Source organism: Perna viridis, chromosome 13 (genome assembly GCF_037379345.1).
Source record: "Perna viridis isolate PV_CMFRI_1.1 ecotype Kerala chromosome 13, ASM3737934v1, whole genome shotgun sequence".
Lineage (NCBI taxonomy): Eukaryota > Metazoa > Mollusca > Bivalvia > Mytilida > Mytilidae > Perna > Perna viridis.
Window position 1 is genome coordinate 3,482,161 of NC_142457.1, and position 19,742 is coordinate 3,501,902.

The window sequence follows — 19,742 nt, forward strand, 5'->3', positions numbered from 1 at the left end:
AACAAATTTTAAAGTTGTGGAACTGGATATGTAAGACAGATATGTGATAATACAAACAATTTTTCAAAAAAAGGACTGTGAACATTTTTTATCCTGGCCAATATGGTTAATAAATAAATATGATATAAAGATTGGAAACAAATGTGTTTTTAATCAGCATTGGATTGTCCATGGTATTAGATATGATATGATTAATCAACGTTGGTTTGACGCTGGCAGTAGATATGATATATTTAATCAGCATTGGTTTGACCGTTGCATTAGATGTGATATATCTAATCAGCATTGGTTTGACCGTGGTATTAGGGATGATATATTTAATCAGCATTGGTTTGACCGTTGCATTAGATGTGATATATCTAATCAGCATTGGTTTCACAGTGGCATAAGATACAATATATATAAATCAGCATTGGTTTGACCGTGGCATTAGATGTGTTATATTTAATCAGCATTGGTTCTACCCGTGGTATTAGATGTGGTATAATCAATCAGCATTGGTTTGACCGTGGTATTAGGGATGATATATTTAATCAGCATTGGTTTGACCGTTGCATTAGATGTGATATATCTAATCAGCATCGGTTTCACAGTGGTGTTAGATATAATATATATAAATCAGCATTGGTTTGACCGTGGTATTTGATGTGACATATTTAATCAGCATTGGTTTGACCATGATTAGATATGATATATTTAATCAGCAATTGTTTGACCGTGGTATTAGATGTGATATATTTAATCCGCATTGGTTCTACCCGTGGTATTAGATGTGGTATAATCAATCAGCATTGGTTCACCCGTGGTATCAGCTGTGATATATTTAATCAGCATTGGTTTGACCGTGGCATAAGATATGATATATTTAATCGTTATTGGTCTGCCGTGGTAATAGATATGATTTAATTAATCAGCATTGGTTTGACCGTGGCATTAGATGTGATGTTTTATTAATCAGCATTGGTTCTAACCGTGGTATTATATGTGATATATTTAATCGACATTGGTTCTACCTGCGTTTTAACAACAAACACATTTTTATATGAAATCAGGATTGTTGATAGCTCTTTTTGCTTTTTTTGTACAAAAAAAGATGAAACAATAGAACATATATTATGGAGTTGTGAACATACTCAAACCTTGTTAAAAGAAATTGACAACTGGGTTTTATTTGGTAGTATAAGTTTGCCTCTAAGTAAATGTACTTTAATTTTTGGAGATGTCTCTAAAAGGGAGGTCCAGTTAATATGATTTTTCTTTATATAAAACAATATGCATACAACAGCAGATGTTTTTTTTTTCCCTAAAAATCTCTCTGCACAAACTTTAGTTGAGAAACTGCGATGTATGTATGGACTTGAAAGGATCAGTGTCATCAGATAAAAAAAAAAACAACAACAAATTTATATTTTATGGAATCCATATAAAACATTATTGACATGTCATAGTTAATGTAAATATAATAAGGTATACAGCTAGAGTTTTAATTTCTCGAATATATGTATTTTAACAGGATTCTAAACATAATTTATTTTATTAATTTTTTAATATATTTTTATTTCTCTCTTTCTCCAAATTCTATTCTATATAATCATAATAAAAACCCAACTACAATGTATTTATATTTACAATGATGATACAATAGTATTGGTGATTTGTAATTTATTTGTCTGGTCTTTGTCCCTGGATTACATTCATTATCGCTATAACATTGGTTCCCTCGATTACTCTTTATCATTTATATTTTGATTGTAATTGTATGTTGGACTGTTGAAAAATAAAAAAAGGTAATTTTGCTGTGGTGTCTGAATTTTGAAGGTATGTATTTTACCTAAGTAGAAGTATATATGTCAATGCGATTTTAATGAAATATTATTAGTTCATTGTTTATATCTAAGAATTGGCGATAATAAAAATTGTGTCTATTGAAAAACAACATAAAGTTTTCCATTGACATAGTGTTTATTTCGCTGAATTGGCATAAACTCATTAACAATAAATAGTTAAGACCCAACACTTATACATGGTTAAACATTATTCAAATTATATGGCAATTAAAACATCAGTAATAATAAGAATAAATATAATGTTCTGTGACAGACCAGTTATCTATTTAAACGTATCAATGAGTGTATTATCTTATCTACTTTATTTAATTATTTATTTATTTTTAGTTTTTTTTTAAGGAATTTGAAGAGACATATGATAACAATAGCAATTTTCTATGAATTAGAAATTTGAGATGTTTGTCGACGGACATTTCATTGACACTCCTAGTTGTTTAAGGAGGAAGGCGTTTTTAAACAATAAATGCCAAAAATACATATACATTTTTTTTTCTAATATAACATTTATTCAAAATATTTCTGTAAAACTGTTTTTTAACTAGAATTTTTCTCATGACCTTGACCTTTATATCATCGTTTTTTTTTTTAATGGAACATTTTCGTTCCTTGACGCCCCGTGCAGGTCCGAATGTCAAAAGAATAGACTTGCAGCAGCACCAAGCTTGTCGTAAAAGGCGACAAAATTGTGCTCAGACGCAATTTGGTCGTGTGCCCAGGTGGTGGAATGGGATACTCCTGACGTGTTACATTCTGGGGTTGTCAGGATATAATACGAAAAACCTGACCGCAAACCATAGTGGTACAGCGTGTTGGGAAAGAGGCCATGTTCCTCGCACGTTAAAGAACCCACCACAGGAGGCTAAATTGCCAGACCATACCCATCCCTCCCCATTTCTAGTTGCAATCAAAATTTGTAGACCCTATTATCCTTGTGTCCCCATCCCATTTTTTATTTCATTGTCATTTCATGTCATCTTATCATCTATTTTATGTTCATCACCTGAGTATAGCCTAAAATTGTGCTGCTCGGGCGTTAAACCCCAACAATCAGTCAATCGTTCCTTGACAGAAATAAACATTGTCTGAGGGAATGAAAGCTTTTCTATATTAACAAATAATAAAACATTTTCGCTTAATTGTAGTAGTAACCACATTAAAGGTCAATTAACAAAGGAATAGAAAATAACACATACCAATTTTTTTCGCACTGTGAAGAGTTTAGTTTCTATTTCTTTTCATTTATAGAAAGTTATAATGTATGCTAGTTACCATGACAATGGTCCATGTTAAATAAAAGGATAATGTACAGAGAAAAAAATCAATACACGATTCATAGATACATAATATGCGTAAGAAGCTGATGAGTGTACATGTATTGGGAGGAACAATGCTGAGTCACACTCATGATGAGTTTTATATACATAAGTTGAGAAAACTACCCTGGATGAGACATCTTTGTCATATGTCGCATAAATTTACATAAAAGTTGAGAACAAAACGTGATAAGCCAGTTTTTAAGAGCAAGATTGTATAAATTTGCAGGTAGCTTTTCAGATTGTCTAGTAACTTGTTCAGACAAAAAAGTTTAATTTATATTTCCAATTGATACATGTGTATCTGTATAGTTGCCCGTAAACGATAAACTCCAAGGTAGACTTTTAAAAAATGGTCTAGTTATCATTGCCCAATATACTAAATATGTCAATATTAAAAGCATGCTAGTGCCTGTGGCACAACATTATTTCAGTTGAAAAAATTCAAAAATGACATTATATGACACTACAGAAATCGTATGAGCGACCAGAAATTAAATATTAAAATGTCAATAAATAATGAACTGCGACACCAGTATTTTATTCCAATTCTTTTAAGTAAAGTTTTTTTTTTAAACTATTTCAATTGCTGTTATGGAAATATAATTGGTATGTTGCTTGCGGAAAAAGGCAGAACAAACACCTTAATTGACTCATGCCCCATTGCCCAATACTGCATAAAATGCGACGTTTATCCCATACACAACTCATACTTGATGTCAGAGCTTGCCCGTATCCATGCAAACGTTTTGAACCGCGCTAGATGTTATAAATATATGTAATGAGGCTGTTTGAACAGTGTTATTTTGCTACAATATTGAAATCATCACTTCATACGTTTGACGGTCGTCATCATGAGCTCGGTGATCGTTACGATGTATAAATCTGCATCTATGAGAACCTATTTGTTCGACGTTTCATATAGTTTTTCTTTCCTCTTTCGTCGACCCCGGACTTGACTTTTTAGGAACAGCTTGTCGCGTGCTTCAAAAATCAGAGGACGCTTACCCCACCGATGCACCTGATCCATGCTCCCTTTTTAGTATACTCCGTGTTTCTCATTTAGTTTTGTTGTTTTGTACATATTATTTTTTCATTATTTTATGTTCGTTGCATGTTGTGTGTATGTCTGTCGTCGATGTCTAATTTTTGTCCCTGGGTTACATTCTTTTGATTTCCACTAGAATAATGGTTCCCTTGATTACTATTTTAAAACTGTAATTTACGGTGAAGTTCCAGTCGATTCTGTTCATCTGATTGAACGAAATATCTTCTTGTTTGCGTTAGAAACTCGTCTGAAAATAGTTGAACCTTGAATCCATTAAAATGGATATTTTTGTTCAGCAACTCTTGTTAAATTCTTAAAGTTGCATTTCGGATTTCTGGTTGATGACATGATTTAATTGGTCTATGTCCGGTTTACCGATGTTGCACTTTCGGTATTGGGAGAGAAAGTTAAAAGAGTGGGAAATACTTCCCGCGAAGTACATATACACGTAGTCGTGCGACAAATATTAATACATGTTTTGCAACTTTTTAATATGAAACCGTTATTGAAATATTTTCGTTTCTATCAGCCAAATCGTAGTTAACTATAGTTATATATGTGTGCTTAGTTTTATAATCGAAAATATACGTTAGTTTTCAATGCATTCCTTTCATCTTATTTTCTCCGCTTCATGAGAAATGTTTGAAAAAGTTACACGGTACTTACACATATTACTCTGCTGTTCCTGTTGGTATTACAAAAAACATAACTCTGCAAATTTATCAGTTGCGCCAGTTTTATATGCATTTGTTTATGTAATCAGTTGTGTGTAAAATATAACCACCTGTTGAGGACTGTTTATTTCCGGGATTTGGGCATATTTTGAATCAGACCCACAAAAAGGTTAAAAACTGAAGCTGCTCTGCAAATTAAAACAAGAACTTAAGCATTTTTTTGCGTCTATGTACATGACTTCAAAATATTATTACATTAAATATTGCATATGTGTGTAATGGTATCTTTCCTGGTTGTACATACTATTTTGGGTTTAATGTTTATTAATCAATATATAAAAACAATATTTTTCATCATGTCAATTAACATATAAATAGCAATGTCGGTGTCAGAAGTTGGATATTTGAGCTATATTTGCCACAGCTTATCGATTTTAAGGAACATTTATTTATTTTTAATATTTTGTAGTGTTGAGATTCACCATTATTGTTTGTGAGATAAATATACTTTTATTTTTGTTTTAAACGGATGGAAACAACAAAAAAAAATGTTTTTTATAGGATTTTTTTGTATATCAGTTAACCATACTCATATACATTTTGCGATAGACCTAGGCATATTGTACATTAAATGCGGTTTTTTTCTTTCATGTAAATGCTCATTTACACATTTCCATTCAATACAAATGAGTAAGTTAACTTAGTGTTTAAATACAATAAACAAAGTTGGATGGGTTGTAACATGTGTATAAACTTCAATTTGTACTAAACGCATAACAAAACCTTTGGATTGTGTGTAGAGTGTTGTGGGATTAATACCTAAGTTTTATTTCTGCTTTGTTGAACACTCTTTTAAACTTCAATGAAATAATGTCGTCTCTCCTTTTCAGAGGGGAGACAATTTAAAAGTAAAATGTACTACAAACATGAGTATCTTAACATAAAACTGCTTTTCAAGAAATTAGCAAATCTTTCAGTATAAAAGACAGCAAACAATAAGGTCTAATAACTGAGATGAATATAACTTAAGTCTAACACACAAAGTACATGTCACATATACTGAATTCAAAAATAGATGCACGACTGTCTGGAGATTCGTTACTGTCATATATGTTTTCAGCACATACATTGTAAATATATTGTATATGTATAAAAACAGTAAGCAAACTAAATAAACTTCAATGTGGGTTACAAATTACCAAAAATATATTTTAAAAATAGCATAGTCTGCTACAAAAATGACTAATGTCTAGATGTTTATTACGTAGACATTCACACTAAAACCATTTTTGTGTGTGGCAAGTTGCTAGTAGTCCCCATCCGCAGGATGTACAAGTATACTAATGTTCATGTACGAACACCGTGCAAGTTTGAAAAACATTATTCGTAAATACAAGTTCGTATCTCAACTGATGGAATTTATATGTGTGCTCGGTTTTGTTTTAGTAAGCTTATACATGTACATGTTGTGCATCCATTATATGGTCTGCATCAATAAAATAGAAGGTTTTACAGATGAAATAATGTTTTTTTTCAATCAAATAGTAGAGGAGGAAGATTCATTATGAAGATCATTAAGGTTTTTGGGTTACGTACATATTCCTATAGCATGTATTACAAAACTCCATACTCATACATACTATAGACACGTAGTTCTTTGAAGAAAAGCTTAAAAAATTATGGAAATTAAAATGAAATATTCAGCTATGACGAAGATGACTTATTTCTAGATGACTTATCTAGAGTTCTTTTCCATTTAGTTGAATTTGAAAATGATTTAGCAAAGGCTATTTATTAACGGTATGATATCTTTAATAATGTCATCAACAAACATGCTCCTGTAGTAACTAAGAAGGTCAAACGAGATAAAAAACCTGAGTGGTATAATAATGCTGTAATATATGCATGAAAAAAATGAGAGATAAATATCATATTCTAGGCATGAAGGCAGAATATAGATTCTAGAGAAATAGAGTTTTACATATAATTGAGGAGTCTAAAAAATACTATGATAAAATGGTTATAAATTCAAAAGATCCAAAATGTCTATGGAAGTGTATTCACAGTCTCAATCCATCAAATCATGTAAGACCATATGAACTGACTGTCACAGAAGGTATTAGGACAACTGATGTAAACGTAATTACCAATGAATTCAATGAATTTTTCACAACGTGTGTTCAAAACCTTGGAGATGCCAGTCTTAATACCAAATTAAACCCACCTACATTACTAAACTTAAAACGTTTTGTGCAGGTAAAAATAGTAAATGAAAAATTTTGTATTCCACATTTAACAATTCCTGATTTGTTTTTGCTGTTTAATAAACTAGGTGTAACTAAGTCTTCAGGAACAGATAACATTGGTCCTATATTGCTTAAACTAAGTGCACCTATTATTGCATCATCTCTAACATGTATGTTCAACAGAATGATAGATACTGGTACTTGTCCAGATAATTTTAAAAAGTGCAAAAGTGACACCAATTTTTAAAGCAGGTGATCGTGATCTTTCAACCAATTTAAGACCTATATCAGTTTTATCAACTATCTCAAAACGTATTTAGCGCCATGTTCACTCCCATTTTTATGATTATCTTTCTCCCTGCTCAATCAGATTTTAGACCTGGTCATTCATGTCAGACATCCTTCATCAATATAGTTGATATATTTATTGAGAAAATGAATGAGGGAAGTATTGATATTGCAATTCTCCGATATTTGAAAAAAAGCATTTGATGTTGTTGACCATTCTGTACTTGGACAAGAATTAGAATTACATGGCCTTGACAAAAACAGTGTAAAATGTTTTGAATCTTATTTGGAAAATAAAACCCAGCAAATAGGAAATGTTAAGTAAAAAAAATTCCCAGTGAAATATGGTGTACCTCAAATATCAATTGTTGGTCCTCTTTTGTTTTTAATACAATAATATAAATATAATAATATAAACGACCTTCCACTTCACATAAAAATGTAATACTGATCTTTACGCAAACGATTCAACAATTCTTTTATCTGGAAAAGATATAATCAGGATAAAACCTAAAATAGAACAAGACCTAGTGGATATATAAAAATGGTGCGAAAGTAATAAGATGTTTATAAACTGTGCGAAAACAAAATGTTTGTTAATTGGAACTATACAGAAAATCTTGTCACAAAGTGATGCTCCATCATTTACAATAAAGTCTAATATTATTCAAAACTCCAACTGTAATAAGTTAGTAGGTGTTACGATAAGATCCTCAATTATGCCGGTCAAAGCAGATAGAAGTTGTATGTCTAAAATATCCAGTCGTATTTATCTGCTACCTAAGTTTAAGAATTTCTGAATCTTGTTTCAAGGACAGGGATCGAATTTCCCATTTTTCATCACTTGCTCAAAAAAAGCAAGTGCTGATTTTTCTACTTGCTAAATTTTGTAATATGTACAGTAGGTACAGTATTTGGCCACTTTGTTTTCTATCCAATATACCACCAGCGTGTAACAAATGGCCTTGGCTCAAAACTGTTTAGTGCTTTCACACTCATGACAATTCTCATTAAATCAAATTTATAAAGTGTACTATCATCTGTATTTTCTGCAGGGATCGAATTTTACTGGAAAATTGACCGGCAAATTTTAGCGAGTGTTGTTTCCATTTCCATGTATTTATGGTATATTTAAGGTCAAAAAAACGTTTTGTACCTACCGATGATGACCTGTCTGTCGAGTGTTTAGTACAGATCTCGCACTAGATTTTAGTGACAACGTCTCCAGTTCGTAGGAGATTGGGATTTGAAATTCCTTCTCCCATTTTTTAACGGTCTTCAAAGAAGCAATGATAGCTTGATTAATACAAACGTTCTTATTATTGTCCGGCTGGCTTGTGTAGTCTACTACTGACAGTGTAGGTTTGTTTACTTTACTAAAATTGGTCGACTCATGCCGGCATATATAAATAAATATTGACCTTACAAGATCGTTTAATTTTCTTGGGACCGTAACACACTTTAAGGCAGGAGAAATAATCCTCGCGTCAAGCGTTCTAATGATTATGACACTCAAAAGTGAAACTTGGCAATATAAGAAACACTCTCTAAAATTTGCCGGCATGATGTAGCTTCAACTCGCTAAATTGAAATTCCACTCACATTTAGCGAGTATTTCCAGTAAAATTGATTATTGTATAGTTATTTGGGGTAACTGTAGTCTGGAAAATCTAAGCCGCATTTTTAAACTGCAAAAAATGGCTGCAAGACTAATCCTTGATACCGATTTCCTTGCACCATCTGCGCCCTTGTTCAAACAACTAGAATGGTTGACGGTTGAAAATAGGATGATATATCACAAATGTGTTCTAATTTTTAAAGGTATAAGCAATAAAGCTCCATCGTATCTCTCTAATAAGATAAAGTATATATCTGATAACAACTCTTACGCATTACGAAACACAATCAATGGTAACTTATCTAATCTTAGAACGAAAACTCAACTCTACAAAAGATCTTTTGGTTACTCTGATCCAACTCTGTGGAACAATATTGTCTGGCCTTTTCACTGGATTACATTCTTTTGAGTACGGCTATAACCTTGGTTCCCTTGATTACTTTGTAAGGAGAAAACAATAAGGACAATATTTGAAAACACAATGTTCAATATTGCTTAATTTACTGTGTGAAGTCGTTCTGGCATGCAGACGTGGAAAACAATTACGTTTTTTTTTTATTTTTGTAAACCTGTTGCGATGGTTACTGTTAAAGAAATTATTCTGTACTGCTAAAAAGGTCATTCAATTCCATTTTCGATTTTTTTTTTGCATTACTGTAATGACTAAATCACTTTGTTCTGCATTAATTAAGGCCCACATCTTAACTTCATATATAGTTCTCTGTCATAGTTGTAATACTACTGTTTGAATACATGCTCAAGAATAGTCTAAAAGTACCTTTCAAAACGCTGTCAGTTTTGCAGTACAACATTTTAGTTAATTTCAATTAGAACTACACACAAATACACTTAACTCTTTATTACATTTTATTATAAATACTGGTTGTATTATTATCATGGAGTTGTCACCAGTAGATAGTTTAATTCAAATGTTTCAAAATATAAACTTTTCTCTATATTATATTTTATTATGAATACTGGTTGCATCATTATCATGGAGTTGTCAAACAATCTAAAGCATAACTCTATAATGTCTGTATTGATGGTTTCCATGGTAACAAGTCCACTGAAAACAGCAAAATTTCCGTTTTGGTGATAAAGATAAATATTAAATGTTGGTTTCCATGGCAACGGATTTGCAAAAAAAAAGTTTCTGCTAATTTCGATGTTAATAAGTGAAAGAGACCTAAAATTTCATTTCTGAAATTTCGAGGTTTCCACATCATGTTGACTCATAATGTTTTAATGTTTTTTTTTCATGTTTAATGCCACATGATATGAACATCGAAGTAGAAGTTCTTATTAACAATTCATACATACATCAACTAATATTAACAGTGAAACAGAAAATGTAATACAGACACGCTTTACCAGGTAATAACGAAATAGCATGAAGACATTACTACAAACGTTTTTTTTTTTTCTTTTTTATGTTGTCATAATGAACTTGCGGTATTCATCTGCACCATGATAACCGATTTATTCATAGAGCCATAACTGTTCTTTCCTCGTCTGTTTACCATGGATATGATTTTTTTAAAGCAGAACATGCGTAAGCAACCGATACATTTGGTGCATTCTCCAAATTATCAGTGGAGTGTCTGCACTGTGATTTTCTTTGTTTCTTTGTACGTATCATTTTGGTTACTTCATTTTCTTTGTTGTGTGTAAACAGGCAATATGTCTATTCACCAATGTAATGTCCAATGAAGGATATTGACCATGGCCATTAAAAATGTATCATGAAATAATGAAGATAAAAAGTCACGTAAAATAAAGTATGAAATGTGACATTGGACTAGTATTTAGTGTCTGATTATAATAGTCATCATATATTTTTTATCTCCCCGTTTTGACTTTTTTTCATAGACAAATACTAAGAAAAAGGTATATTTAATTCGGTCCTCTGGTTACTACTAGTAAGTAATGAGGCATGTCATAGTCAGTGTTCCATGTTGAAAAGGACGTAGTTCGTGCTTAGTGGAGAGTTGACATTTGATATGTGTTCTTACAGTTCTTTATTAAGTGTTAAACTCTCAGCTGATGATTGCCCTCAGAACTTGCACTGGACTCAAGAATAAAGTATTTTATTAGAAAACTGTTAGCGTTTGCTGCAGTAGTTTTAGTAGTGGTGGTTGTGGCTAACGTTTAGGACAAATGTACTAAAATCTGAGCTAAGTTTGACGGTTACTTAAATTTATATGACGACTTTTTATTATGCCTACAGAATTTCGCAACCGGTAGGAAAGCTATCAGATATCATTCCTAAGACGATACAAGATCCGTGTCTTATGTAGGGTTTATCAAAATTAACAGAAATATCAGTGATTTATCCTGTTTCGATAAACTGTCTGCCCTGCAACAGGTTTTCACTTTTCTTGGAAATTAAATAGGCTACATCCCTATTCGGTTAGTAGAGACATAATCATTTTGCTTTGTAATATCATTATTTCTTGCAGAGCAATATTATACTATGTGATCTACGGTTGTTACATGTATCTTAACTTCCCTTAAGATTCTAAATATACATGCAAAACATCATTTTTTACAACAACAGCAAAAATGACGAAATGAAGCTGTCCTGAAAGATAAAATTTTTCTTTCGATAAATGAATAAAAATGTAACGTTAAAGATGAAATCAAGTGCGCATGCTGATTATTTTATTAAACCAAGTTATTTAGTAACATATTAATATGAACTTTATGTTTAATAAAAGTACATTTTGTTTTGTGTAGTAGGGCTTTACAGATCTGAGACGTCGCATGCATTGTACGTGTATATTTTATTTATGCTATTACCGGTACTTATCTATGGTATGCAGTCATGTCAATAAATTGTAAGCTTAAGTTTTTATTGACACCTTTAAAACCTTAGCCTAAATTTTAAGTGTATAAAGGAGGTCTAAATTGCAGCAGTAGAACATTGTGTAGTTTACATAAAACAGAAACTTAGTCCTGTAGTCGAAAAAACGATTTTTTCTCATCAGCAATGGCTCGAGCTAACCAAGCTCTGTATATTAACAGAGGGCATGAAAGTGTGGTCAATAGTAGTGATTACGAAAGTAGTGTGAAAACAGCCTCGCAGGAACAATGTCAAATTTACGATGTTTTAAGTGATTCAATAAGAATGAAAGACGTACCGTCTTGCACTAACAAGGACACATTAGATCGAAAAGAATTGACTAATCGGGCACGTTGTCATCGAGCAGTTTTTGTTTGTGCTGTTGCTATTTTAGCTGCTACAATATCAGGAACAGTTACGTACGTTGTGACGAAAAGCACATTTTCCGAAGTAAAGTCAGGTTCAGGTAAATTCTATTAATCCGATCAACGGTTGAACAAACATTGCCTTTTAAATAAAGCATATATTTACAAACTATGCTCTGCTGCTTATATTAATTTCCCCTTTCGATTTGCAAAATCAGATAAGTAAATGTGCTTAAAAAATAAATCTGGTACCAAACTACAACTAATTCTACAGTTAATATACATTACACTATTATATTGGATGTTAAGCTTTTCATTTGTAAGAAATCTCATTGAGGTATTCACATAGGTCATCTTAGTGACAGCACATAATGGCCGACAAGCAATTTATTTCAGAAACACACCCGCCCCGTGCACGTCCGGGTGTCAAAAGAATGGGCCAGCGGCAGCGCTATCGTAAAAGGCGACTAAATAGTGGTCACAAACTTGGCCGCTCTGCCCTTAGAACAACTGGGATGTGTGCCCCAGGTGGTGGAATTGGGTACCCCTAGCGTGTTACATGCTGGGGTTGTCAGGCTATAATACGGATAACCTGACCGTAAACCATAGTGGTGCACCGTGTTGGGAAAGGTGCAACGTTCCTCGCAAGTAAAAGAATCCATTGAGCCATACCCTATTGACCAATTTTCCCATAGTCAAAACCAAAATCGCCCCATGGGCAAATAATACGTGTTATACATGTTAGAAATTAATTTTTTAATAATTTAGATATCTAATGTCGATAGATAAAGTAACGCAATAAGCAGCGTATGCTTAATCACAATACCTTGTGTTACATTTCACATCGCTTTTTATTCATTCTACTTCGCCGAATTACCAATTCAAATGAAAAGTGTACCCAATTCAGGTAATGTTGTTACACTTGCATATCAAATGCTGTTAATGAGTTGAACTGCACTTTCCTAAATACATCTACTAAATCTACAATGTATCAGGCAATTTTAGAAAACAGCCTAAGAGATATTTTTGGACTTTTTTTAAGCCTACACGTTACACCTATATCACGTAAAATAAAGACTGTAATTCCAAGCATATTCAAAATGTAACTGAGAAAACATATTATCGCTATTTTGTTTAAAATCCCTTTGATCGTGCTATACGATAATTTTCAATCTCACGCCAGTCGAGCGAGAATGAACATTATCGCTAATTTCTATGTCCTCGCTTGACACACAAGCAACAGCGTAGGAATATTTGACCCAAATAGCCATCTGTTTATTTACTGCGTATGAAATAATGGCTAATTTATGGCATTATTTTCAAGTCTACAATGGCAAATGATTAAATACAGTAACTTACCCGATTAGAATAAGTAAATCCCAAAATCATAGTTTACCGGTTTTTTTTTTTTTTTTTTTTTCAAAAAAATGTGTATCACAGCTGCACAACATACGTGACGTCACATAACACAACGCTGAAAAAAGTCCCGAAAATAAATTTTGCAGTGCTCATAAATTTTACATATATAGTGGTGCACCGTGTTGGGAAATATGCCACGTTCCTCGCACGTTAAAGAACCCTACTGTGGTATTCTCCCGGAGTAGGAACCATAGGGCTCCGCCAAAGGAGGCTAAATTATTCGACCCTATCCACCTCTCCCTATTTGCAGTGGCAATCAAAATTTGTCGGTCCCATTGTCCTTGTGTCCCATTCCTTTTTCATTTCTTCATCATTTCATGTTCATTTTATCATCAATTTCATGTTCATCGTCTGAATATTGCTGAAATATTGCTGCTTGGACGTTAAACCCCCACAAACAAACAAACAAACAATTTAATATTTTTTGTACGAGATGAGCATGAGAAACTCCCTCTCGTTGCAAACATATTAAATAATCTAATAATAAAGTCTACTTTAATGCTCATTTTGCTTTACTCAGTCATATTTTGACCATCTAAACACTTCGTAATTTGTCTAACTCCACGCAAACATGTGTAGGAGAAAGTACACATGAAGCATATAACATGTATAGTGTGACTAATAATCCAACATTTTGTGCAATGAGGTGAACACATTTTGTCTATCTCAATGCACCAGAGTTGATGAAGGCATTTTGTGACATGTATTTCTTATGCAGATTTAATGCATTGATTGAGATACTTTATGTATTAAACGTGTGTGAATTGTCATATCAGTTATTATCTTGTATTAAATATAGATCAAGTTTAACGTCTACTTCAAATTCTGGATGATAATATCAATTTGAATAAACCATTTGATTAATTATGTTCCACGCGCGTGTGCACTTATCTATAACTTATATTGACTACATGCGTATACTGAATTTTGACCTCTACTCTACAGGGTCAAGTCAGGAAGTGCAAATAGGGTATGATCATAAATTACAGCCCTTTCCAAATGTAATATGCTAAGATAATGTTGTCATCAAATATTTTGACAAATCCTATCGTATAGAATTATATGATCACTTTTATTTCCTTCAGATATCGTACATCAATGTTCCTGGGCATTATGGAGTTACTGGACCCCTTGTGAAATCACCTGTGGTTACGGGTTATCATTCAGATTAAGACAGTCCACAGGAAACTGCTCTAGAGATGACGTTAGATAGTCAAGGTAATGCGCAATTCCCGAATGCATAAGTATAGGTATATGTGATAGGCCGCATATCATTTTCATATCTACGTTCTAGCAACATTCCATCATTGCCTGCATTTGGAGTAATATATCACAAAGTTCATGTGTCATGTTTGATCATGTCGAAGCTATAATGTGTTTTAAAATGTGCCGAATATGAGATCTATTTGAACTTATTGACTAAAACACTTAAAACATCACGTCAAATAGTAATCACTTCCGCCACGAGGACAAATTTATGTATAAAGCCGTGGTTCTATTTTTTCGATGTATGATGTTACATTAAATAATTAATTCGATGGTTCTTTCTAAAATAAATAAGAGGAGGACGCTTGTCCTATTGGTGAACCTGGTCCATTCTACCCGTTTTTATTATTGACAAAAATAACTGGAACTTCAAAAAATAGAAAGACAATTCAAAACATATAAAATACAATTCAGGGATAAGGACTAGACAGGACACACACAACAAAGAGCATAAAATAACCAAAATTATATGTACAAATGCAACAAAATTAACAATATTTTCATATACACCGTGTAGCATCACAGGATACTCTTTTTATGCAAGTGAGTATGTCGGTATGACATTTTTTTTTACAAAAATAATGTAGCTCCTTTCAAAGCGTAACCAGAAATCAATTATTCTATTGAAGAGACTTTTTTTATTAAACTGATATGAATATACGGTAACGATTTGTAAATCAATTACGAAAAAAAGGACCCGACTGTCAAATAGTGTACTTTACACGATAATGTAACTTAATGTAGTATAATTGCTTCATTAAATCTAGAAAAATGAATATAAAACAGGGTAATCAAAGGAGACCGATTAGATTATTTAATATAAAATAAAAAGTACAAAAAATCTGATTTACACAATCCTGGCTTGTCAGCGGTCCACTTTAGATAAGAATCTGTGAAATTGAAGTTGACATAATAAATTACAGTAACTGTTCTTTTTTATTATTAGATGGTGACGATGCTTATCTTAAATTTAATACAAGCACCCTTTATAAGCTGTGTTACATATCTGACGATGAAAGAACTCTTAGTAATGTTAACACAATAAAAACACCAAACTCTCCAGATGGATCATTCAGGAACTACAAGGGAGTCTCTGTCGATATCTGCATCAAAAAGGGAGAAAGAATATACTATGAAGTGGACTTTCACTATAAAGTCATAGGAACAAGCACAATAACTGGTTGACATTCGAAATATGATTAGCTGAATTACAAAAAGCAGACTCTTATTATACAGTTTCTACGAATGCTGGTTGGTCATTTAATACTTATAAAGACAATATATTTTTAGATGTACAGTTCCAAGCTAAACACAATTACTTTGCATACAAGCAAGAAAAAATTAGTGCATATTCAGTAAATACTGAGGAGATGGGGAAATTGGGAGCTTTTGTTGATAGACACAACAATCAATTTTCGTTAATTTATAATTCCAGCGTATTTTATACTTTCAAAGGAGTTGAATCTGCCATTGACCTTTGCCCAATGTTTGCAGTTTACAATCCAAATGTTGTACATACACGATTACGCATTTTGAAGTCAAGAAATTTTACAAATTATCCACATTATTTCCCAGGATAACTATTTAATAAACCAACAGATTTCACGAGTTCAATAATTCTATAAAAATCAAAATAAACAACACAATAATAAAGATCATGTTTCCCCCTTTTTCAAAATTGTTTTAAATATGAATGTATATATTTAACATAATATCTTTAAACCAACATAGCTGTAGGCGTTAATAATGCTAGTAATGGCGGATATTGTAGTAATTTGATATTATATCATAAAAATACAATGCTAATATCATTGTAAATACACCTATAATTACAATTATTATATGCATTGTTTTAATGCTTTTCCGCTTGTGAAATATGGAATAAGTTATATTTATTTGTAGTGATGTATACTATTAATTAATCATTCCAATCATTAATCAATCTTTTTATTCATATAAATACATGTAGCAGGCATTATGTACTGATTGATGTGCGCATTTACTCAAATGTCGCTTTTATTCGAATTAATTGTTATCTTAATGCTTTAAAACTAAAATTATGTCTATATTGTTTATATGCTACATATCAGTATATTTAGATAATTATTTGTGTGGAAACGGGTCTAAATTGTCCACTGAACTAACTTAGAATGGTTCATTAAAGCTAAAGTTTTTTTTTTTAAATCACTCTATTTTCAATAAAATCATAATAAATTGTAATAAAAATAAATAAATAAATAAATAAATAAATCTAAGCATACATCTAAATTGAGCAGATCTGTTAGACTGAATAATTTAACGCAGTGAATGACAATTAATTTCATTCTGAGATCTGTTTTATAGGAAAAGGGAAATGTTATAGATTTTGTTTTTGATTTATTACATACAAGTTTGTCTTGTTTCATTACTTAAAAACAGAAAATTTTCTGTAGAATGATAGCAAGTTTGAGATTTGGACTATACGCATAAGCAGAACGAGTCGAATTTTGGCGACTCTTTAAAGGAAGACTTTGATCTGTCATTATGTGATTATACATGGAAACCGGGAAAAAAATCAAAAGACCCTCATAAGAATAATTTTTTATACTTCTAAATAAAAAGTACAACAAAAGTTGTTTTATTTTACTAAAGTATAAATAATCGAAGGGTTCCAATATTGAAAAAAAAATATATTGATCTTAGCATTTTTGTTAGGTGATACGGATACATATTTTGCATTCAACTCAAAAACCGTTAGTGTGACTGCAACTTTTCTGATACAGAACACTCAGACATGATAATACCTAACAAATGTTTAAAATAACATTTTAAAACATAGGAAAACTTACAATATAGACCTTTTTCCTAAAGGAAATGGTAAACGAAAATTACAATCAATTTCATTACTAATTGCAATAAACATAACGATAATATGTATGGTGAATGTGTCAAAGAACAGCAACCCATTCTGGATGAAGATGTCAGCTCAAGGCCACTCGGTGTTTTACTTTTTGTAACAAATAAAATATGTCATGGAACCTATTCTAATGAGTTTTATCGCAAGATGTGAATTTGAGCATAAATGTTGGTAGAATCATATATATTTTTGTAAGATTAACACGAAAATATATTACGATTTTTTGTAAATTGGAGGACAATGTTCATACACATTCTTTGGAGGGGAGGGGGGAGGGCAATAACGTACAGATCAAATCCTCAAAGACCAGACATGGAAAACAGACAAACACAATGAAGAACATAAAATACATGTACATGAAATATACAATTGTGAGCTGACCGATCATAAACAGGACGTTTTCGCCGTTTGATTCAGCATATCAGAGATAATGAAAGGGTTACAAAGCTTTAATTGGTATCTTTAAGAGGTACATGTATATTCTGGTCCTATGCAGAAAAGTATATTCATCAGTTCAATGTACTTCGTTACAGTTTTTGAAGATAAAGTAAGAATGTACATTTTCAAAAAAAATATTTTCTGAACAGGTCTTTGTAGAGGTAATCTGGGTTGCTGAAATCTAACAGTAGTTTAAAATTAACCAGAAAGTATTGTATCTAAAGGATACACTATCCTTGGACTACTAAGTGTACTTTTGATAGTAAATAGGTTAACTCAAATTGTTATGTTTGTGTAAAAACATAACATAATTTTTAACGTTGCAGTACATTTTTTTTTCAGAAAACAACAGAAAAAAAAATCTATAAAGTTAAAATATGCATAGCATGTACTTAAAACGTACATTTTTGTACTCATAACCTACATGGTTATGTTTTATGCAAGTCAGATGTACATATACGCAGTATAAAACTTCTCCATTAGTGTAAAAACCAGATTAATATTTGTTCATAAGTTTGGTTGATTCTAGATAACATTTGTACATGCATATGCACATTGAACTTGCTCAACATTTCAACAATTCTAACTTCTATACTGACATCTGTCAAGTAGGGTCTTCAGTCCTACCACTACTCCCGTAGTGGAATTAATTCAATGTAGATCCTGAAACATTCGAAATGTCTTCTGGAAACCCTCTTTATACTTCTATTCCCCATACGTAGTTAAAATCCCGACTCAAAAACTTTATACATCGTTTTCACTACAAAAAAGGCGGTACATCTAGATATAAATAGTTCTTATTAGAGATTCCTCATACTTTGTAGAAAAAAATAGAAATCATCTTTCACATACCAAAGATATTTTCAAAATGCTTGAATTTTTCATCGACAACATATTTGTCCAGTGTGGTGAACACGTTTTTCAACAAACGGTCGGCATTCCAATGTAAATAAATTGTGCTCCTCTACTTGCTGACTTATTCTTTTTTTTTTTCTAATGAAGCTGACTTTTAAACTGATCTGATCCATAAGAAGGAACGGAACATCGTTAAGCTAGATCCTTTAATCTCAGTTTCCGCTATATAGATGACGTTTTATCGTTAAACAATCCTAGTTTCGGGGATTTGATACATCGCATCTACTACAAGAAAAACTTTGATAAAGGATACAACAGACACTGGGAAATCAGTCTCTTGACCGACACTTAGAGATCGATGGTACAGAAAAACTCATGACCGAAATATAATACAAACGCGATGACTTATCATTCCCTATTGCCATTTTTCCTTACATCTTTCGCAAAATTCCTTCAGCACCTGCGTATGTATGTTTCATATCACAACTCATTGATTATGCCCGAGTTTGCCGTAACTACGCAGACTTTTTTTGTATTGCGCTAAACTTCTTAAAAATTAGGCTTCTTGAACAGGATAATGTTGCTACAAAATTAAAGTCATCACTACAGAAGTTGTATGGTCGTCAT